Source organism: Mobula hypostoma, chromosome 8 (assembly GCF_963921235.1).
Source record: "Mobula hypostoma chromosome 8, sMobHyp1.1, whole genome shotgun sequence".
Lineage (NCBI taxonomy): Eukaryota > Metazoa > Chordata > Chondrichthyes > Myliobatiformes > Myliobatidae > Mobula > Mobula hypostoma.
The window spans coordinates 94,174,920-94,198,390 of NC_086104.1; positions in this window are offsets into that span (position 1 = coordinate 94,174,920).

Sequence of the window (23,471 nt, forward strand, 5' to 3'; positions counted from 1 at the left end):
CACTCACTCCGCCTATTCTCCCACCTCTCTCACTCACTCTGCCTATTCTCCCTCCTCTCTCACTCACTCTGCCTGTTTACCCTCCTGTCTCACTCACTCTGCCTATTCTCCCTCCTCTCTCACTCACTCTGCCGATTCTCCCTCCTCTCTCAGTCACTCTGCCTGTTCACCCTCATCTCTCAATCACTCTGCCTATTCTCCCTACTCTCTCAGTCACTCTGCGTATTCTCCCTCCTTTCTCACTGTCTCTGCTTATTCACCATCCTCTGTCTCTCACTCACTCTGCCAGTTCTCCCTGCTCTCTCACTCACTCTGCCTATTCTCACTCCTCTCTCACGCACTCTGCCTATTCTCAGTCCTCTCTCACTCACTCACTACGCCTATTCTCCCTGCTCTCTCACTCACTCTGCCTATTCTCCCTCCTCTTTCACTCACTCTGCCTGTTCACCCTCCTGTCTCACTCACTCTGCCTATTCTACCTCCTCTCTCACTCACTCTGCCGATACACCCTCCTTTCTCACTCACTCACTCCGCGTATTTACCCTCCTCTCTCACTCACTCTGCCTATTCTCCCTCTTCTCTCACTCATTCTGCCTATTCTCCCTCATCTCTGTCACTCTGCCTGTTCACCCTTCTCTCTCACTCACACTGCCTATTCTCCCTACTCTTCAGTCACTCTGCATATTCTCCCTCCTCTGTCTCTCACTCACTCTGCCGATTCTCCCTCCCCTCTCACTGACTCGGCCTATTCTCCCTCCTCCCTCACTCACTCTGCCTATTCTCCCTCCACTCTCACTCACTCTGCCTATTCTCCCTGCAATCTCACTCACTCTGCCTATTCTCTCTCCTTTCTCACTCTCTCTGCTTATTCACCATCCTCTGACTCTCACTCACTCTGCCTATTCTCCCTCCACTCTCTCTCACTCACTCTACTGATTCCCCCTCCTCTCTCAAACTTTGCAGATTCTCCCTCCTCCCTCACTCACTCTGCCGATTCTCTCTCCTCTGTTACACACTCTGCCTATTCTCCCTCCTCTCTCACTCACTTTGCCTATTCTCCCTCCTCTCTCACGCAGTCTGCCTGTTCACCCTTCTCTGTCTCTCACTCACTCTGCCTATTCTCCCTGCACTCTCACTGACTCTGTCTATTCTCCCTCCTTTCTCACTCTCTCTGCTTATTCACCCTCCTCTGTCTCTCACTCACTCTGTCGATTCTCCCTCCTCTCTCACTGACTCTGCCTATTCTCCCTCCTCTCTCACTCCTTCTGCCTATTCTCCCTCCTCTCTCACTCACTCTGTCTATTCTCCCTCCTCTCTCGTTCACTCTGCCTATTCTCCCTCCTCTCTCACTCACTCTGCCTCTTCTCCCTACTCTCTCCGTCACTCTGCCTATTCTCCCACTTCTCTCACTCACTCTGCCTATTCTCCCTCCAATCTCACTCACTCTGCGTATTCTCCCTCCTTTCTCACTCTCTCTGCTTATTCACCCTCCTCTGTCTCTCACTCACTCTGCCCATTCTCCCTCCACACTCAGTCTGCGTATTCTCCCTCCTTTGTCACTCACTCTGCCGGTTCTCCCTCCTCTCTCACTGACTCTGCCTATTCTCCCTCCTGTCTCACACACTCTGCCTATTGTCCTGCTCTCTCAATCATTCTGCGTATTCTGCCTCCTCTATCCTACTGACTCTGTCTATTTTCCCCCCTCTCTCATGCACTCTCCTTATTCTCCCTCCTTTCTCACACACTCTGCCTATTCTCCCTCCTCTCTCACTCTCTCTGCCTATTCTCCCTCCTTTCTCACTCTCTCTGCTTATTCACCCTCCTCTGTCTCTCACTCACTCTGCCGATTCTCTCTCCTCTCTCACTGACTCTGCCTATTCTCCCTCTTCTCTCACTCATTCTGCATATTCCCCTCCTCTATCTCACTCACTCTGCCTATTCTCCCTTCTCTCTCACTCACTCACTCCGCCTATTTTCCCACCTCTCTCACTCACTCTGCCTATTCTCCATCCTCTGTCACGCACTCTGCCTATTCTCCCTCCTCTCTCACTCACTCACTCCGCCTATTCTCCCACCTCTCTCACTCAGTCTGCCTATTCTCCCTCATCTCTCACTCACTCTGCCTGTTTACCCTCCTGTCTCACTCACTCTGCCTATTCTCCCTCCTCTCTCACTCACTCACTCTGCCGATTCTCCCTCCTCTCTCAGTCACTCTGCCTGTTCACCCTCATCTCTATATCACTCTGCCTATTCTCCCTACTCTCTCAGTCACTCTGCCTATTCTCCCACTTCTCTCATTTACTCTGCCTATTCTCCCTCCTCTCTCACTCACTCTGCCTATTCTCCCTCCTTTCTCACTCTCTCTGCTTATTCACCCTCCTCTGTCTCTCACTCACTCTGCCGGTTCTCCCTGCCCTCTCACTCACTCTGCCTATTCTCACTTCTCTCTCACGCACTCTGCCTATTCTCCCTCCTCTCTCACTCACTCACTACGCCTATTCTCCCTCCTCTCTCACTCACTCTGCCTATTCTCCCTCCTCTTTCACCCACTCTGCCTGTTCACCCTCCTGTCTCACTCACTCTGCCTATTCTACCTCCTCTCTCACTCACTCTGCCGATACACCCTCCTTTCTCACTCACTCACTCCGCGTATTTACCCTCCTCTCTCACTCACTCTGCCTATTCTCCCTCTTCTCTCACTCATTCTGCCTATTCTCCCTCCTCTCTGTCACTCTGCCTCTTCACCCTTCTCTCTCACTCACACTGCCTATTCTCCCTACTCTCTGAGTCACTCTGCATATTCTCCCTCCTCTCTCACTCACTCTGCCTGTTCTCCCTCCTGTCTACTCACTCTGACTATTGTCCCTCCTCTCTCACATACTCTGCCGATTCACCCTCCTTTCTCACTCACACACTCCGCGTATTTAACCTCCTCTCTGACTCGCTCTGCCTATTCTCCCTCCTCTCTGACTCACTCTGCCTATTCTCCCTCCTCTCTCACTCATTCTGCCTATTCTCCCTCCTGTCTGACTCACTCTGTCTATTGTCCCTCCTCTCTCACTCATTTTGCCTATTCTTCCTCCTCTATTTCACTCACTCTGCCTATTCTCCCTACTCTCTCACGCTCTCTGCCTATTCTACCTCCTCAATCACTCACTCTGCTTCTACAACCTCCTCTCCCACTCACTCTGCATATTCTCTCTCCTCTCTCACTCACTCTGCCGGTTTTCCCTGCCTTCTCACTCACTCAGCCGCGTCACCCACCTCGCTCACTCCTTCTGCCTATTCTCCCTCCTCTCTCACTCACTCTGCCTATTCTCCCTGCACTCTCACTCACTCTGCCTATTCTCCCTCCTTTCTCACTCTCTCTGCTTATTCACCCTCCTCTGTCTCGCACTCACTCTGCCGATTCTCCCTTCTCTCTCACTGACTCTGCCTATTCTCCCTCCTCTCTCACTCACTCTGCCTATTCTCCCTCCTCTATCTCACTCATTCTGCCTATTCTCCCTCCTCTCTCACGCACTCTGCCTATTCTCCCTCCTCTCTCACTCACTCTGCCTATTCTCCCTCCTGTCTCACTCATTCTGCCTATTCTCCCTCTTCTCTCAGTCACTCTGCCTATTCTCCCTCCTCTCTCACTCACCCTGCGTATTCTCCCTCCTCTCTCACTCACGCTTCCTGTTCTCCCTCCTCTCTCACTCACTCCGCCTATTCACCCTCCTCTATCTCACTCACTCTGCCTATTCTCCCTCCTCTCTCACTCACTAACTCTGCCTATTCTCCCTCCTCTCTCCCACACTCTGCCTATTCACTCTCCTCTATCTCACTCACTCTGCCTATTCTCCCTCCTCTCTCACTCACTCACTCTGCCTATTCTCCCTCCTCTCACTCACTCTGCATATTCACCGTCCACTCTCAATCCCTCTGCCTATTCTCCCTCCTCTCTCACTCACTCTGCCTATTCTCCCTCCACTCTCACACACTCTGCATATTCTCCGTCCACTCTCAATCCCTCTGCCTATTCTCCCTCCTCTCTCACTCACTCTGCCTATTCTCCCTCCACTCTCACTCACTCTGCCTATTCTCCCTCCACTCTCACTCACTCTGCATATTCTCCGTCCACTCTCAATCCCTCTGCCTATTCTCCCTCCTCTCTCACTCAGTCTGCCTATTCTCCCTCCACTCTCACACACTCTGCCTATTCTCCCTGCACTCTCACTCCCTCTGCCTATTCTCTCTCCTTTCTCACTCTCTCTGCTTATTCACCCTCCTCTGTCTCTCACTCACTCTGCCGATTCTCCCTCCCCTCTCACTGACTCTGCCTATTCTCCCTCCTCTCTCACTCACTCTGCCTATTTTCCCTGCACTCTCACTCACTCTGCCTATTCTCTCTCCTTTCTCACTCTCTCTGCTTATTCACCATCCTCTGTCTCTCACTCACTCTGCCGATTCTCCCTCCCCTCTCACTGACTCTGCCTATTCTCCCTCCTCTCCCACTCACTCTGCCTATTCTCCCTCCACTCTCTCTCACTCACTCTACCGATTCCCCCTCCTCTCTCAAACTTTGCAGATTCTCCCTCCTCTCTCACTCACTCTGCCGATTCTCCCTCCTCTGTTACTCACTCTGCCTATTCTCCCTCCTCTCTCACTCAGTCTGCCTGTTCACCCTCCTCTGTCTCTCACTCACTCTGCCTATTCTCCCTGCACTCTCACTCACTCTGCCTATTCTCCCTCCTTTCTCACTCTCTCTGCTTATTCACCCTCCTCTGTCTCGCACTCACTCTGCCGATTCTCCCTTCTCTCTCACTGACTCTGCCTATTCTCCCTCCTCTCTCACTCACTCTGCCTATTCTCCCTCCTCTATCTCACTCATTCTGCCTATTCTCCCTCCTCTCTCACGCACTCTGCCTATTCTCCCTCCTCTCTCACTCACTCTGCTTGTTTACCCTCCTGTCTCACTCACTCTGCCTATTCTCCCTCCTGTCCCACTCATTCTGCCTATTCTCCCTCTTCTCTCAGTCACTCTGCCTATTCTCCCTCCTCTCTCACTCACCCTGCGTATTCTCCCTCCTGTCTCACTCACGCTGCCTGTTCTCCCTCCTCTCTCACTCACTCCGCCTATTCACCCTCCTCTATCTCACTCACTCTGCCTATTCTCCCTCCTCTCTCACTCACTAACTCTGCCTATTCTCCCTCCTCTCTCCCACTCACTCCGCCTATTCACCCTCCTCTATCTCACTCACTCTGCCTATTCTCCCTCCTCTCTCACTCACTAACTCTGCCTATTCTCCCTCCTCTCTCACTCACTGTGCCTGTTCACCCTCCACTGTCACTCACTCTGCCTATTCTCCCTCCTCTCACTCACTCTGCATATTCACCGTCCACTCTCAATCCCTCTGCCTATTCTCCCTCCTCTCTCACTCACTCTGCCTATTCTCCCTCCACTCTCACTCACTCTGCCTATTCTCCCTCCACTCTCACTCATTCTGCATATTCTCCGTCCACTCTCAATCCCTCTGCCTATTCTCCCTCCTCTCTCACTCAGTCTGCCTATTCTCCCTCCACTCTCACACACTCTGCCTATTCTCCCTGCACTCTCACTCCCTCTGCCTATTCTCTCTCCTTTTTCACTCTCTCTGCTTATTCACCCTCCTCTGTCTCTCACTCACTCTGCCGATTCTCCCTCCCCTCTCACTGACTCTGCCTATTCTCCCTCCTCTCTCACTCACTCTGCCTATTTTCCCTGCACTCTCACTCACTCTGCCTATTCTCTCTCCTTTCTCACTCTCTCTGCTTATTCACAATCCTCTGACTCTCACTCACTCAGCCGATTCTCCCTCCCCCTCACTGACTCTGCCTATTCTCCCTCCTCTGTCACTCACTCTGCCTACTCTCCCTCCACTCTCTCTCATTCACTCTACCGATTCCCCCTCCTCTCTCAAACTTTGCAGATTCTCCCTCCTCTCTCACTCACTCTGCCGATTCTCCCTCCTCTGTTACTCACTCTGCCTATTCTCCCTCCTCTCTCACTCAGTCTGCCTGTTCACCCTCCTCTGTCTCTCACTCACTCTGCCTATTCTCCCTGCACTCTCACTCACTCTGCCTATTCTCCCTCCTTTCTCACTCTCTCTACTTATTCACCCTCGTCTGTCTCTCACTCACTCTGCCGATTCCCCCTCCTCTCTCACTGACTCTGCCGATTCTCCCTCCTCTCTCACTCACTCTGCCTGTTCTCCCTCCTCTCTCACTCACTCAATCCGCCTATTCTCCCACCTCTCTCACTCACTCTGCCTATTCTCCCTCCTCTCCCACTGACTCTGCCTATTCTCCCTCCTCTCTCACTCATTCTGCATATTCTCCCTCCTCTATCTCACTCATTCTGCCTATTCTCCCTCCTCTCTCACTGACTCTGCCGATTCTCCCTCCTCTCTCAGTCACTCTGCCTGTTCACCCTCATCTCTCACTCACTCTGCCGATTCTCCCTCCTCTCTCAGTCACTCTGCGTATTCTCCCTCCTTTCTCACTTTCTCTGCTTATACAACCTCCTCTGTCTCTCACTCACTCTGCCGGTTCTCCCTCCTCTCTCACTCACTCTGCCTATTCTCCCTCCTCTCTAACTCTGTCTGCCGTTTCACCCTCCTCTCTCACTCACTCTGCCGATTCACCCTCCTTTCTCACTCAATCCGCCTATTCACCCTCCTATCTCACTAAGTCTGCGTATTCTCCCTCCTCTCTCACTCACTCTGCCGATTCACCCTCCTTTCTCACTCACTCACTCTGCGTATTTACCCTCCTCTCTGACTCACTCGTCCTACTCTCCCTCCTCTTTCACTCATACTGCCTATTCTCGCTCCTGTCTCAGTCACTCTGCCCATTCTCCCTCCTCTCTCACTCACTCTGCCTATTCACCCTCCTCTCTCACTCACTCTGCCCATTCTCCCTCCTCTCTCACTCACTCTGCCCATTCTCCCTCCTCTCTCACTCACTCTGCCTATTCTCCCTCCTATCTCACTCACTCTGTGTATTCTCCCTCCTCTCTCACTCATTCTGCAGATTATCCCTCCTCTCTCACTGACTCTGCCTATTCTCTCTCCTCTCTCACTCAATCTGCCTATTCTCCCTCCTCTCTCACTCATTCTGCGTATTCTCCCTCCTCTATCTCACTCACTCTGCGTATTCTCCCTCCACTCTCACTCACTCTGCCTATTCTCCCTCCTCTCTCGCAAACTCTGCCTATTCTCCCTCCTCTCTCACTCATTCTGCATATTCGCCCTCCTCTATCTCACTCACTCTGCCTATTCTCCCTTCTCTCTCACTCACTCACTCCGCCTATTTTCCCACCTCTCTCACTCACTCTGCCTATTCTCCATCCTCTCTCACTCACTCTGCCGATACACCCTCCTTTCTCACTCACTCACTCCGCGTATTTACCCTCCTCTCTCACTCACTCTGCCTATTCTCCCTCTTCTCTCACTCATTCTGCCTATTCTCCCTCCTCTCTGTCACTCTGCCTGTTCACCCTTCTCTCTCACTCACACTGCCTATTCTCCCTACTCTCTCAGTCACTCTGCATATTCTCCCTCCTCTCTCACTCACTCTGCCTGTTCTCCCCCCTGTCTCACTCACTCTGACTATTGTCCCTCCTCTCTCACATACTCTGCCGATTCACTCTCCTTTCTCACTCACACACTCCGCGTATTTAACCTCCTCTCTGACTCGCTCTGCCTATTCTCCCTCCTCTCTGACTCACTCTGCCTATTCTCCCTCCTCTCTCACTCATTCTGCCTATTCTCCCTCCTTTCTCACTCTCTCTGCCTATTCACCCTCCTCTGTCTCTCACTCACTTTGCCGGTTCTCCCTCCTCTGTCACTCACTCTGCGTATTCTCCCTCCTCTCTGACTCACTCTGCCTATTCTCCCTCCTCTCTCACTCATTTTGCTTATTCTTCCTCCTCTATTTCACTCACTCTGCCTATTCTCCCTCCTCTCTCACGCTCTCTGCCTATTCTACCTCCTCAATCACTCACTCTGCTTGTACAACCTCCTCTCTCACTCACTCTGCATATTCTCTCTCCTCTCTCACTCTCTCTGCCAGTTCTCCCTGCTTTCTCACTCACTCAGCCGCGTCTCCCACCTCGCTCACTCCTTCTGCCTATTCTCCCTCCTCTCTCACTCACTCTGCCTATTCTCCCTCCTGTCTCACTCATTCTGCCTATTCTCCCTCCTCTCTCAGTCACTCTGCCTATTCTCCCTCCTCTCTCACTCACTCTGAGTATTCTTCCTCCTCTCTCACTCACTAACTCTGCCTATTCTCCCTCCTCTCTCCCACTCACTCTGCCTATTCACCCTCCTCTATCTCACTCACTCTGCCTATTCTCCCTCTTCTCACTCACTCTGCATATTCACCGTCCACTCTCAATCCCTCTGCCTATTCTCCCTCCTATCTCACTCACTCTGCCTATTCTCCCTCCACTCTCACTCACTCTGCCTATTCTCCCTCCACTCTCACTCACTCTGCATATTCTCCGTCCACTCTCAATCCCTCTGCCTATTCTCCCTCCTCTCTCACTCACTCTGCCTATTCTCCCTCCACTCTCACTCACTCTGCCTATTCTCCCTGCACTCTCACTCACTCTGCCTATTCTCCCTCCTTTCTCATTCTCTCTGCTTATTCACCCTCCTCTGTCTCTCACTCACTCTGCCGATTCTCCCTCCTCTCTCACTCACTCTGCCTATTCTCCATCATCTCTCACGCACTCTGCCTATTCTCCCTCCTCTCTCACTCACTCACTCCGCCTATTCTCCCACCTCTCTCACTCACTCTGCCTATTCTCCCTCCTCTCTCACTCACTCTGCCTGTTTACCCTCCTGTCTCACTCACTCTGCCTATTCTCCCTCCTCTCTCACTCACTAACTCTGCCTATTCTCCCTCCTCTCTCACCACTGTGCCTGTTCACCCTCCACTCTCACTCACTCTGCCTATTCTCCCTCCTCTCATTCACTCTGCATATTCACCGTCCACTCTCAATCCCTCTGCCTATTCTCCCTCCTCTCTCACTCACTCTGCCTATTCTCCCTCCTTTCTCACTCTCTCTGCTTATTCACCCTCCTCTGTCTCTCACTCACTCTGCCGATTCTCTCTCCTCTCTCACTGAATCTGCCTATTCTCCCTCCTCTCTCACTCACTCTGCCTATTCTCCATCCTCTCTCACGCACTCTGCCTATTCTCCCTCCTCTCTCACTCACTCTGCCTATTCTCCATCCTCTCTCATGCACTCTGCCTATTCTCCCTCCTCTCTCAGTCACTCACTCCGCCTATTCTCCCACCTCTCTCACTCACTCTGCATATTCTCCCTCCTCTCTCACTCACTCTGCCTGTTTACCCTACTGTCTCACACACTCTGCCTATTCTCTCTCCTCTCTCACTCACTCACTCCGCCTATTCTCCCACCTCTCTCACTCACTCTGCCTATTCTCCCTCCTCTCTCAGTCACTCTGCCTATTCTCCCACTTCTCTCATTCACTCTGCCTATTCTCCCTCCTCGATCTCACTCACTCTGCCTATTCTCCCTCCTCTCTCACTCACTCACTCCACCTATTCTCCCTCCTCTCTTACTCTATCTGCTTATTCTCCCTCCTCTATCTCACTCACTCTGCCTATTTTCTCTCCTGTCTCACGCACTCTGCCTATTCTCGCTCCTCTCTCACTCACTCACTCCACATATTCTCCCTCCTCTCTCACTCACTCTGCCTATTCTCCCTCCTCTCTCACTGACTCTGCCTATTCTCCCTCCTCTCTCACTGACTCTACCGATTCTCCCTCCTCTCTCACACACTCTGCCTATTCTACCTACACTCTCACTCACTCTGCTTATTCTCCCTTCTCTCTCACTCACTCTGCCTGTTCACCCTCCTCTCTCACTCACTCTGCCCATTTTCCCTCCTCTCTCACTCACTCTGCCTATTCTCCGTCCTCGCTCACTCACTCTGCCCATTCTCCCTCCTCTCTCACTCACTCTGCCCATTTTCCCTGCTCTCTCACTCACTCTGCCTATTCTCCGTCCTCTCTAACTCCGTCTTCCGTCTCACCCTCCTGTCTCACTCACTCAGCCGATTCACCCTCCTTTCTCACACACTCTGCCTATTCTCCCTCCACTCTCTCTCACTCACTCCGCTGATTCCCCCTCCTCTCTCAAACTCACTCTGCAGATTCCCCCTCCTCTCTCACTCACTCTGCTTACTCTCCCTCCTTTCTCACTGACTCTGTCTATTCTCCCTTCTCTCTCACTCACTCTGCCTGTTCACCCACTTCTCTCACTTACTCTGCCCATTCTCCCTCCTCTCTCACACACTCTGCCTATTCACCCTCCTCGCTCACTCACTCTGCCCATTCTCCCTCCTCTCTCACTCACTCTGCCCATTCTCCCTCCTCTCTCACTCACTCTGCCTATTCTCCCTCCTCTCTAACTCTGTCTGCCGTTTCACCCTCCTCTCTCACTCACTCCGCCTATTCACCCTCCTATCTCACTCACTCTGCGTATTCTCCCTCCTCTCTCACTCATTCTGCAGATTATCCCTCCTCTCTCACTGACTCTGCCTATTCTCTCTCCTCTCTCACTCAATCTGCCTATTCTCCCTCCTCTCTCACTCATGCTGCGTATTCTCCCTCCTCTATCTCACTCACTCTGCCTATTCTCCCTCCACTCTCACTCACTCTGCTTATTCTCCCTCCTCACTCACTCTGCCTATTCTCCCTCCTCTCTCACTCATTCTGCGTATTCTACCTCCTCTATCTTACTCACTCTGCCTATTTTCCCTCCTGTCTCACGCACTCTGCCTCTTCTCCCTCCTCTCTCACCGACTCACTCCGCCTATTCTCCCTGCTCTCTCACTCACTCTGCTTATTGTCCCTCTTTTCTCACTCACTCTGTCTATTCTCCCTCCACTCTCACACACTCTGACCATTCTCCGTCCTCTCTCACTCACTCTGCCCATTCTCCGTCCTCTCTCACTCACTCAGCCCATTCTCCCCCCTCTGTTACTCACTATGCCTATTCTCCCTCCTCTCTAACTCCGTCTGCCGTTTCACCCTCCTCTCTCACTCACTCTGCCGATTCACCCTCCTTTCTTACTCAATCCGCCTATTCACCCTCCTATCTCACTAAGTCTGCGTATTCTCCCTCCTCTCTCACTCACTCTGCCTATTCTCCCTCCTCTCTCAGTCACTCTGCCTATTCTCCCACTTCTCTCATTCACTCTGCCTATTCTCCCTCCTCGATCTCACTCACTCTGCCTATTCTCCCTCCTCTCTCACTCACTCACTCCACCTATTCTCCCTCCTCTCTTACTCTATCTGCTTATTCTCCCTCCTCTATCTCACTCATTCTGCCTACTTTCTCTCCTGTCTCACGCACTCTGCCTATTCTCGCTCCTCTCTCACTCACTCACTCCACATATTCTCCCTCCTCTCTCACTCACTCTGCCTATTCTCCCTCCTCTCTCACTGACTCTGCCTATTCTCCCTCCTCTCTCACTGACTCTACCGATTCTCCCTCCTCTCTCACACACTCTGCCTATTCTACCTACACTCTCACTCACTCTGCTTATTCTCCCTTCTCTCTCACTCACTCTGCCTGTTCACCCTCCTCTCTCACTCACTCTGCCCATTTTCCCTCCTCTCTCACTCACTCTGCCTATTCTCCCCCCTCGCTCACTCACTCTGCCCATTCTCCCTCCTCTCTCACTCACTCTGCCCATTTTCCCTGCTCTCTCACTCACTCTGCCTATTCTCCGTCCTCTTTAACTCCGTCTTCCGTCTCACCCTCCTGTCTCACTCACTCAGCCGATTCACCCTCCTTTCTCACACACTCTGCCTATTCTCCCTCCACTCTCTCTCACTCACTCCGCTGATTCCCCCTCCTCTCTCAAGCTCACTCTGCAGATTCCCCCTCCTCTCTCACTCACTCTGCTTACTCTCCCTCCTTTCTCACTGACTCTGTCTATTCTCCCTTCTCTCTCACTCACTCTGCCTGTTCACCCTCCTCTCTCACTCACTCTGCCCATTCTCCCTCCTCTCTCACACACTCTGCCTATTCACCCTCCTCGCTCACTCACTCTGCCCATTCTCCCTCCTCTCTCACTCACTCTGCCCATTCTCCCTCCTCTCTCACTCACTCTGCCTATTCTCCCTCCTCTGTTACTCACTCTGCATATTCTCCCTCCTCTCTAACTCTGTCTGCCGTTTCACCCTCCTCTCTCACTCACTCCGCCTATTCACCCTCCTATCTCACTCACTCTGCGTATTCTCCCTCCTCTCTCACTCATTCTGCAGATTATCCCTCCTCTCTCACTGACTCTGCCTATTCTCTCTCCTCACTCACTCAATCTGCCTATTCTCCCTCCTCTCTCACTCATGCTGCGTATTCTCCCTCCTCTATCTCACTCACTCTGCCTATTCTCCCTCCACTCTCACTCACTCTGCTTATTCTCCCTCCTCACTCACTCTGCCTATTCTCCCTCCTCTCTCACTCATTCTGCGTATTCGCCCTCCTCTATCTTACTCACTCTGCCTATTTTCCCTCCTGTCTCACGCACTCTGCCTCTTCTCCCTCCTCTCTCACCGACTCACTCCGCCTATTCTCCCTGCTCTCTCACTCACTCTGCTTATTGTCCCTCTTTTCTCACTCACTCCGTCTATTCTCCCTCCACTCTCACACACTCTGACCATTCTCCGTCCTCTCTCACTCACTCTGCCCATTCTCCGTCCTCTCTCACTCACTCAGCCCATTCTCCCCCCTCTGTTACTCACTATGCCTATTCTCCCTCCTCTCTAACTCCGTCTGCCGTTTCACCCTCCTCTCTCACTCACTCTGCCGATTCACCCTCCTTTCTTACTCAATCCGCCTATTCACCCTCCTATCTCACTAAGTCTGCGTATTCTCCCTCCTCTCTCACTCACTCTGCCGATTCACCCTCCTTTCTCACTCACTCACTCTGCGTATTTACCCTCCTCTCTGACTCACTCTGCCTACTCTCCCTCCTCTTTCACTCATACTGCCTATTCTCGCACCTGTCTCAGTCACTCTGCCCATTCTCCCTCCTCTCTCACTCACTCTGCCTATTCACCCTCCTCTCTCACTCACTCTGCCCATTCTCCCTCCTCTCTCACTCACTCTGCCCATTCTCCCTCCTCTCTCACTCACTCTGCCTATTCTCCCTCCTATCTCACTCACTCTGTGTATTCTCCCTCCTCTCTCACTCATTCTGCAGATTATCCCTCCTCTCTCACTGACTCTGCCTATTCTCTCTCCTCTCTCACTCATTCTGCGCATTCTCCCTCCTCTATCTCACTCACTCTGCCTATTCTCCCTCCACTCTCACTCACTCTGCCTATTCTCCCTCCTCTCTCGCAAACTCTGCCTATTCTCCCTCCTCTCTCACTCATTCTGCATATTCGCCCTCCTCTATCTCACTCACTCTGCTGTTCTCCCTTCTCTCTCACTCACTCACTCCGCCTATTTTCCCACCTCTCTCACTCACTCTGCCTATTCTCCATCCTCTCTCACTCACTCTGCCGATACACCCTCCTTTCTCAGTCACTCACTCCGCGTATTTACCCTCCTCTCTCAGTCACTCTGCCTATTCTCCCTCTTCTCTCACTCATTCTGCCTATTCTCCCTCCTCTCTGTCACACTGCCTGTTCACCCTTCTCTCTCACTCACACTGCCTATTCTCCCTACTCTCTCAGTAAATCTGCATATTCTCCCTCCTCTCTCACTCACTCTGCCTGTTCTCCCTCCTGTCTCACTCACTCTGACTATTGTCCCTCCTCTCTCACATACTCTGCCGATTCACTCTCCTTTCTCACTCACACACTCCGCGTATTTAACCTCCTCTCTGACTCGCTCTGCCTATTCTCCCTCCTCTCTGACTCACTCTGCCTATTCTCCCTCCTCTCTCACTCATTCTGCCTATTCTCCCTCCTTTCTCACTCTCTCTGCCTATTCACCCTCCTCTGTCTCTCACTCACTTTGCCGGTTCTCCCTCCTCTGTCACTCACTCTGCGTATTCTCCCTCCTCTCTGACTCACTCTGCCTATTCTCCCTCCTCTCTCACTCATTTTGCCTATTCTTCCTCCTCTATTTCACTCACTCTGCCTATTCTCCCTCCACTCTCACGCTCTCTGCCTATTCTACCTCCTCAATCACTCACTCTGCTTGTACAACCTCCTCTCTCACTCACTCTACATATTCTCCCTCCTCTCTCACTCTCTCTGCCGGTTCTCCCTGCTTTCTCACTCACTCAGCCGCGTCACCCACCTCGCTCACTCCTTCTGCCTATTCTCCCTCCTCTCTCACTCACTCTGCCTATTCTCCCTCCTGTCTCACTCATTCTGCCTATTCTCCCTCCTCTCTCAGTCACTCTGCCTATTCTCCCTCTTCTCTCACTCACACTGCCTGTTCTCCCTCCTCTCTCACTCACTCCGCCTATTCACCCTCCTCTATCTCACTCACTCTGCCTGTTCTCCCTCCTCTCTCACTCACTAACTCTGCCTATTCACCCTCCTCTCTCCCACTCACTCTGCCTATTCACCCTCCTCTATCTCACTCACTCTGCCTATTCTCCCTCCTCTCACACACTCTGCATATTCACCGTCCACTCTCAATCCCTCTGCCTATTCTCCCTCCTATCTCACTCACTCTGCCTATACTCCCTCCACTCTCACTCACTCTGCCTATTCTCCCTCCACTCTCACTCACTCTGCATATTCTCCGTCCACTCTCAATCCCTCTGCCTATTCTCCCTCCTCTCTCACTCACTCTGCCTATTCTCCCTCCACTCTCACTCACTCTGCCTATTCTCCCTGCACTCTCACTCACTCTGCCTATTCTCCCTCATTTCTCATTCTCTCTGCTTATTCACCCTCCTCTGTCTCTCACTCACTCTGCCGATTCTCCCTCCGCTCTCACTCACTCTGCCTATTCTCCATCCTCTCTCACGCACTCTGCCTATTCTCCCTCCTCTCTCACTCACTCACTCCGCCTATTCTCCCACCTCTCTCACTCACTCTGCCTATTCTCCCTCCTCTCTCACTCACTCTGCCTGTTTACCCTCCTGTCTCACTCACTCTGCCTATTCTCTCTCCTCTCTCACTCACTCACTCAGCCTATTCTCCCACCTCTCTCACTCACTCTGCCTATTCTCCCTCCTCTCTCAGTCACTCTGCCTATTCTCCCACTTTTCTCATTCACTCTGCCTATTCTCCCTCCTCTCTCACTCACTCTGCGTATTCTCCCTCCTTTTTCACTCTCTCTGCTTATTCACCCTCCTCTGTCTCTCACTCACTCTGCCGGTTCTCCCTGCTCTCTCACTCACTCTGCCTATTCTCACTCCTCTCTCACGCACTCTGCCTATTCTCCCTCCTCTCTCACTCCCTCACTACGCCTATTCTCCCTCCTCTCTCACTCACTCTGCCTATTCTCCCTCCTCTTTCACTCACTCTGCCTGTTCACCCTCCTCTCTCACTCACTCTGCCCATTCTCCCTCCTCTCTCACTCACTCTGCCTATTCTCCCTCCTATCTCACTCACTCTGCGTATTCTCCCTCCTCTCTCACTCATTCTGCAGATTATCCCTCCTCTCTCACTGACTCTGCCTATTCTCTCTCCTCTCTCACTCAATCTGCCTATTCTCCCTCCTCTCTCACTCATTCTGCGTATTCTCCCTCCTCTATCTCACTCACTCTGCCTATTCTCCCTCCACTCTCACTCACTCTGCCTATTCTCCCTCCTCTCTCACTCACTCTGCCTATTCTCCCTCCTCTCTCACTCATTCTGCGTATTCTCCCTCCTCTATCTTACTCACTCTGCCTATTTTCCCTCCTGTCTCACGCACTCTGCCTCTTCTCCCTCCTCTCTAACTGACTCACTCCGCCTATTCTCCCTGCTCTCTCACTCACTCTGCTTATTCTCCCTGCTTTCTCACTCACTCTGCCTATTCTCCCTCCTGTGTTACTCACTATGCCTATTCTCCCTCCTCTCTAACTCCGTCTGCCGTTTCACCATCCTCTCTCACTCACTCTGCCGATTCACCCTCCTTTCTCACTCAATCCGCCTATTCACCCTCCTATCTCACTAAGTCTGCGTATTCTCCCTCCTCTCTCACTCACTCTGCCGATTCACCCTCCTTTCTCACTCACTGACTCTGCGTATTTACCCTCCTCTCTGACTCACTCTGCCTACTCTCCCTCCTCTTTCACTCATACTGCCTATTCTCGCTCCTGTCCCAGTCACTCTGTCTGTTCACCCTCCTCTCTCACTCACTCTGCCTATTCTCCCTCCTCTCTCACTCACTCTGCCTATTCTCCCTACTCTTTCACTCACTCTGCCTGTTCACCCTCCTGTCTCAATCACTCTGCCTATTCTACCTCCTCTCTCACTCACTCTGCCGATACACCCTCCTTTCTCACTCACTCACTCCGCGTATTTACCCTCCTCTCTCACTCACTCTGCCTATTCTCCCTCCTCTCTTTCACTCTGCCTGTTCACCCTTCTCTCTCACTCACACTGCCTATTCTCCCTACTCTCTCAGTCACTCTGCATATTCTCCCTCCTCTCTCACTCACTCTGCCTGTTCTCCCTCCTGTCTCACTCACTCTGACTATTGTCCCTCCTCTCTCACATACTCTGCCGATTCACCCTCCTTTCTCACTCACACACTCCGCGTATTTAACCTCCTCTCTGACTCGCTCTGCCTATTCTCCCTCCTCTCTGACTCACTCTGCCTATTCTCCCTCCTCTCTCACTCATTCTGCCTATTCTCCCTCCTTTCTCACTCTCTCTGCCTATTCACCCTCCTCTGTCTCTCACTCACTTTGCCGGTTCTCCCTCCTCTGTCACTCACTCTGCGTATTCTCCCTCCTCTCTGACTCACTCTGCCTATTCTCCCTCCTCTCTCACTCATTTTGACTATTCTTCCTCCTCTATTTCACTCACTCTGCCTATTCTCCCTCCTCTCTCACGCTCTCTGCCTATTCTACCTCCTCAATCACTCACTCTGCTTGTACAACCTCCTCTCTCACTCACTCTGCATATTCTCTCTCCTCTCTCACTCACTCTGCCGGTTCTCCCTGCTTTCTCACTCACACAGCCGCGTCACCCACCTCGCTCACTCCTTCTGCCTATTCTCCCTCCTCTCTCACTCACTCTGCCTATTGTCCCTGCACTCTCACTCACTCTGCCTATTCTCCCTCCTTTCTCACTCTCTCTGCTTATTCATCCTCCTCTGTCTCGCACTCACTCTGCCGATTCTCCCTCCTCTCTCACTGACTCTGCCTATTCTCCCTCCTCTCTCACTCACTCTACCTTTTCTCCCTCCTCTATCTCACTCATTCTGCCTATTCTCCCTCCTCTCTCACGCACTCTGCCTATTCTCCCTCCTCTCTCACTCACTCTGCTTGTTTACCCTCCTGTCCCACTCACTCTGCCTATTCTCCCTCCTGTCTCACTCATTCTGCCTATTCTCCCTCCTCTCTCAGTCACTCTGCCTGTTCTCCCTCCTCTCTCACTCACTCTGCCTATTCACCCTCCTCTATCTCACTCACTCCGCCTATTCTCCCTCCTCTCTCACTCACTAACTCTGCCTATTCTCCCTCCTCTCTCCCACTCACTCTGCCTATTCACCCTCCTCTATCTCACTCACTCTGCCTATTCTCCCTCCTCTCTCACTCACTAACTCTGCCTATTCTCCCTCCTCTCTCACTCACTGTGCCTGTTCACCCTCCACTCTCACTCACTCTGCCTATTCTCCCTCCTCTCACTCACTCTGCATATTCACCGTCCACTCTCAATCCCTCTGCCTATTCTCCCTCCTCTCACACTCACTCTGCCTATTCTCCCTCCTTTCTCACACTCTCTGCTTATTCACCCTCCTCTGTCTCTCACTCACTCTGCCGATTCTCTCTCCTCTCTCACTGACTCTGCCTATTCTCCCTCCTCTCTCACTCACTCTGCCTATTCTCCATCCTCTCTCACGCACTCTGCCTATTCTCCCTCCTCTCTCACTCACTCACTCCGCCTATTCTCCCACCTCTCTCACTCACTCTGCCTATTCTCCCTCCTCTCTCACTCACTGACTCTGCGTATTCTCCCTCCTCTCTCACTCACTGTGCCTGTTCACCCTCCACTCTCACTCACTCTGCCTGTCCTCCCTCCTCTCACTCACTCTGCATATTCACCGTCCACTCTCAATCCCTCTGCCTATTCTCCCTCCTCTCTCACTCACTCTGCCTATTCTCCCTCCTTTCTCACTCTCTCTGCTTATTCACCCTCCTCTGTCTCTCACTCACTCTGCCGATTCTCTCTCCTCTCTCACTGACTCTGCCTATTCTCCCTCCTCTCTCACTCACTCTGCCTATTCTCCATCCTCTCTCACGCACTCTGCCTATTCTCCCTCCTCTCTCACTCACTCACTCCGCCTATTCTCCCACATCTCTCACTCACTCAGCCTATTCTCCCTCCTCTCGAACACACTCTGCCTGTTTACCCTCCTGTCTCACTCACTCTGCCTATTCTCTCTCCTCTCTCACTCACTCACTCCGCCTATTCTCCCACCTCTCTTACTCACTCTGCCTATTCTCCCTCCTCTCTCAGTCACTCTGCCTATTCTCCCATTTCTCTCATTCACTCTGCCTATTCTCCCTCCTCTCTCACTCACTCTGCCTAATCTCCCTACTCTCTCAGTCACTCTGCATATTCTCCCTCCTCTCTCACTCACTCTGCCGGTTCTCCCTGCTTTCTCACTCACACAGCCGCGTCACCCACCTCGCTCACTCCTTCTGCCTATTCTCCCTCCTCTCTCACTCACTCTGCCTATTGTCCCTGCACTCTCACTCACTCTGCCTATTCTCCCTCCTTTCTCACTCTCTCTGCTTATTCATCCTCCTCTGTCTCGCACTCACTCTGCCGATTCTCCCTCCTCTCTCACTGACTCTGCCTATTCTCCCTCCTCTCTCACTCACTCTGCCTTTTCTCCCTCCTCTATCTCACTCATTCTGCCTATTCTCCCTCCTCTCTCACGCACTCTGCCTATTCTCCCTCCTCTCTCACTCACTCTGCTTGTTTACCCTCCTGTCCCACTCACTCTGCCTATTCTCCCTCCTGTCTCACTCATTCTGCCTATTCTCCCTCCTCTCTCAGTCACTCTGCCTATTCTCCCTCCTCTCTCACTCACTCTGCCTATTCTCCCTCCTCTCTCACTCACCCTGCGTATTCTCCCTCCTCTCTCACTCACGCTGCCTGTTCTCCCTCCTCTCTCACTCACTCCGCCTATTCACCCTCCTCTATCTCACTCACTCTGCCTATTCTCCCTCCTCTCTCACTCACGAACTCTGCCTATTCTCCCTCCTCTCTCCCACTCACTCCGCCTATTCACCCTCCTCTATCTCACTCACTCTGCCTATTCTCCCTCCTCTCTCACTCACTAACTCTGCCTATTCTCCCTCCTCTCTCACTCACTGTGCCTGTTCACCCTCCACTCTCACTCACTCTGCCTATTCTCCCTTCTCTCACTCACTCTGCATATTCACCGTCCACTCTCAATCCCTATGCCTATTCTCCCTCCTCTCACACTCACTCTTCCTATTCTCCCTCCTTTCTCACACTCTCTGCTTATTCACCCTCCTCTGTCTCTCACTCACTCTGCCGATTCTCTCTCCTCTCTCATTGACTCTGCCTATTCTCCCTCCTCTCTCACTCACTCTGCCTATTCTCCATCCTCTCTCACGCACTCTTCCTATTCTCCCTCCTCTCTCACTCACTCACTCCGCCTATTCTCCCACCTCTCTCACTCACTCTGCCTAATCGCCCTCTTCTCTCACTCACTGACTCTGCGTATTCTACCTCCTCTCTCACTCACTGTGCCTGTTCACCCTCCACTCTCACTCACTCTGCCTGTTCTCCCTCCTCTCACTCACTCTGCATATTCACCGTCCACTCTCAATCCCTCTGCCTATTCTCCCTCCTCTATCACTCACTCTGCCTATTCTCCCTCCTTTCTCACTCTCTCTGCTTATTCACCCTCCTCTGTCTCTCACTCACTCTGCCGATTCTCTCTCCTCTCTCACTGACTCTGCCTATTCTCCCTCCTCTCTCACTCACTCTACCTATTCTCCATCCTCTCTCACGCACTCTGCCTATTCTCCCTCCTCTCTCACTCACTCACTCGGCCTATTCTCCCACATCTCTCACTGACTCAGCCTATTCTCCCTCCTCTCTCACACACTCTGCCTGTTTACCCTCCTGTCTCACTCACTCTGCCTATTCTCTCTCCTCTCTCACTCACTCACTCCGCCTATTCTCCCACCTCTCTCACTCACTCTGCCTATTCTCCCTCCTCTCTCAGTCACTCTGCCTATTCTCCCATTTCTCTCATTCACTCTGCCTATTCTCCCTCCTCTCTCACTCACTCTGCCTATTCTCCCTACTCTCTCAGTCACTCTGCATATTCTCCCTCCTCTCTCACTCACTCTGCCTGTTCTCCCTCCTGTCTCACTCACTCTGACTATTGTCCCTCCTCTCTCACATACTCTGCCGATTCACCCTCCTTTCTCACTCACACACTCCGCGTATTTAACCTCCTCTCTGACTCGCTCTGCCTATTCTCCCTCCTCTCTGACTCACTCTGCCTATTCTCCCTCCTCTCTCACTCATTCTGCCTATTCTCCCTCCTTTCTCACTCTCTCTGCCTGTTCTCCCTCCTTTCTCACTCTCTCTGCCTATTCACCCTCCTCTGTCTCTCACTCACTTTGCCGGTTCTCCCTCCTCTGTCACTCACTCTGCGTATTCTCCCTCCTCTCTGACTCACTCTGCCTATTCTCCCTCCTCTCTCACTCATTTTGCCTATTCTTCCTCCTCTATTTCACTCTCTCTGCCTATTCACCCTCCTCTGTCTCTCACTCACTTTGCCGGTTCTCCCTCCTCAATCACTCACTCTGCTTGTACAACCTCCTCTCTCACTCACTCTGCATATTCTCTCTCCTCTCTCACTCACTCTGTCGGTTCTCCCTGCTTTCTCACTCACTCAGCCGCGTCACCCACCTCGCTCACTCCTTCTCCCTATTCTCCCTCCTCTCTCACTCACTCTGCCTATTCTCCCTGCACTCTCACTCACTCTGCCTATTCTCCCTCCTTTCTCACTCTCTCTGGTTATTCACCCTCCTCTGTCTCGCACTCACTCTGCCGATTCTCCCTCCTCTCTCACAGACTCTGCCTATTCTCCCTCCTCTCTCACTCACTCTGCCTTTTCTCCCTCCTCTATCTCACTCGCTCTGCCTATTCTCCCTCCTCTCTGACTCACTCTGCCTATTCTCCCTCCTCTCTCACTCATTCTGCCTGTTCTCCCTCTTTTCTCACTCTCTCTGCCTATTCACCCTCCTCTGTCTCTCACTCACTTTGCCGGTTCCCCCTCCTCTGTCACTCACTCTGCGTATTCTCCCTCCTCTCTGACTCACTCTGCCTATTCTCCCTCCTCTCTCACTCATTTTGCCTATTCTTCCTCCTCTATTTCACTCACTCTGCCTATTCTCCCTCCTCTCTCACGCTCTCTGCCTATTCTACCTCCTCAATCACTCACTCTGCTTGTACAACCTCCTCTCTCACTCACTCTGCATATTCTCTCTCCTCTCTCACTCACTCTGCCGGTACTCCCTGCTTTCTCACTCACTCAGCCGCGTCACCCACCTCGCTCACTCCTTCTGCCTATTCTCCCTCCTCTCTCACTCACTCTGCCTATTCTCCCTCCTGTCTCACTCACTCTGACTATTGTCCCTCCTCTCTCACTCATTTTGCCTATTCTTCCTCCTCTATTTCACTCACTCTGCCTATTCTCCCTCCTCTCTCACGCTCTCTGCCTATTCTACCTCCTCAATCACTCACTCTGCTTGTACAACCTCCTCTCTCACCCACTCTGCATATTCTCTCTCCTCTCTCACTCACTCTGTCGGTTCTCCCTGCATTCTCACTCACTCAGCCGCGTCACCCACCTCGCTCACTCCTTCTGCCTATTCTCCCTCCTCTCTCACTCACTCTGCCTATTCTCCCTGCACTCTCACTCACTCTGCCTATTCTCCCTCCTTTCTCACTCTCTCTGCTTATTCACCCTCCTCTGTCTCGCACTCACTCTGCCGATTCTCCCTCCTCTCTCACTGACTCTGCCTATTCTCCCTCCTCTCTCACTCACTCTGCCTTTTCTCCCTCCTCTATCTCACTCGCTCTGCCTATTCTCCCTCCTCTCTCACTCACTCTGCCTATTCTCCCTCCTCTCTCACTCATTCTGCCTGTTCTCCCTCCTTTCTCACTCTCTCTGCCTATTCACCCTCCTCTGTCTCTCACTCACTTTGCCGGTTCCCCCTCCTCTGTCACTCACTCTGCGTATTCTCCCTCCTCTCTGACTCACTCTGCCTATTCTCCCTCCTCTCTCACTCATTTTGCCTATTCTTCCTCCTCTATTTCACTCACTCTGCCTATTCTCCCTCCTCTCTCACGCTCTCTGCCTATTCTACCTCCTCAATCACTCACTCTGCTTGTACAACCTCCTCTCTCACTCACTCTGCATATTCTCTCTCCTCTCTCACTCACTCTGCCGGTTCTCCCTGCTTTCTCACTCACTCAGCCGCGTCACCCACCTCGCTCACTCCTTCTGCCTATTCTCCCTCCTCTCTCACTCACTCTGCCTGTTCTCCCTCCTGTCTCACTCACTCTGACTATTGTCCCTCCTCTCTCACATACTCTGCCGATTCACCCTCCTTTCTCACTCACACACTCCGCGTATTTAACCTCCTCTCTGACTCGCTCTGCCTATTCTCCCTCCTCTCTGACTCACTCTGCCTATTCTCCCTCCTCTCTCACTCATTCTGCCTATTCTCCCTCCTTTCTCACTCTCTCTGCCTGTTCTCCCTCCTTTCTCACTCTCTCTGCCTATTCACCCTCCTCTGTCTCTCACTCACTTTGCCGGATCTCCCTCCTCTGTCACTCACTCTGCGTATTCTCCCTCCTCTCTGACTCACTCTGCCTATTCTCCCTCCTCTCTCACTCATTTTGCCTATTCTTCCTCCTCTATTTCACTCTCTCTGCCTATTCACCCTCCTCTGTCTCTCACTCACTTTGCCGGTTCTCCCTCCTCAATCACTCACTCTGCTTGTACAACCTCCTCTCTCACTCACTCTGCATATTCTCTCTCCTCTCTCATTCAGTCTGTCGGTTCTCCCTGCTTTCTCACTCACTCAGCCGCGTCACCCAACTCGCTCACTCCTTCTGCCTATTCTCCCTCCTCTCTCACTCACTCTGCCTATTCTCCCTGCACTCTCACTCACTCTGCCTATTCTCCCTCCTTTCTCACTCTCTCTGCTTATTCACCCTCCTCTCTCTCGCACTCACTCTGCCGATTCTCCCTACTCTCTCACTGACTCTGCCTATTC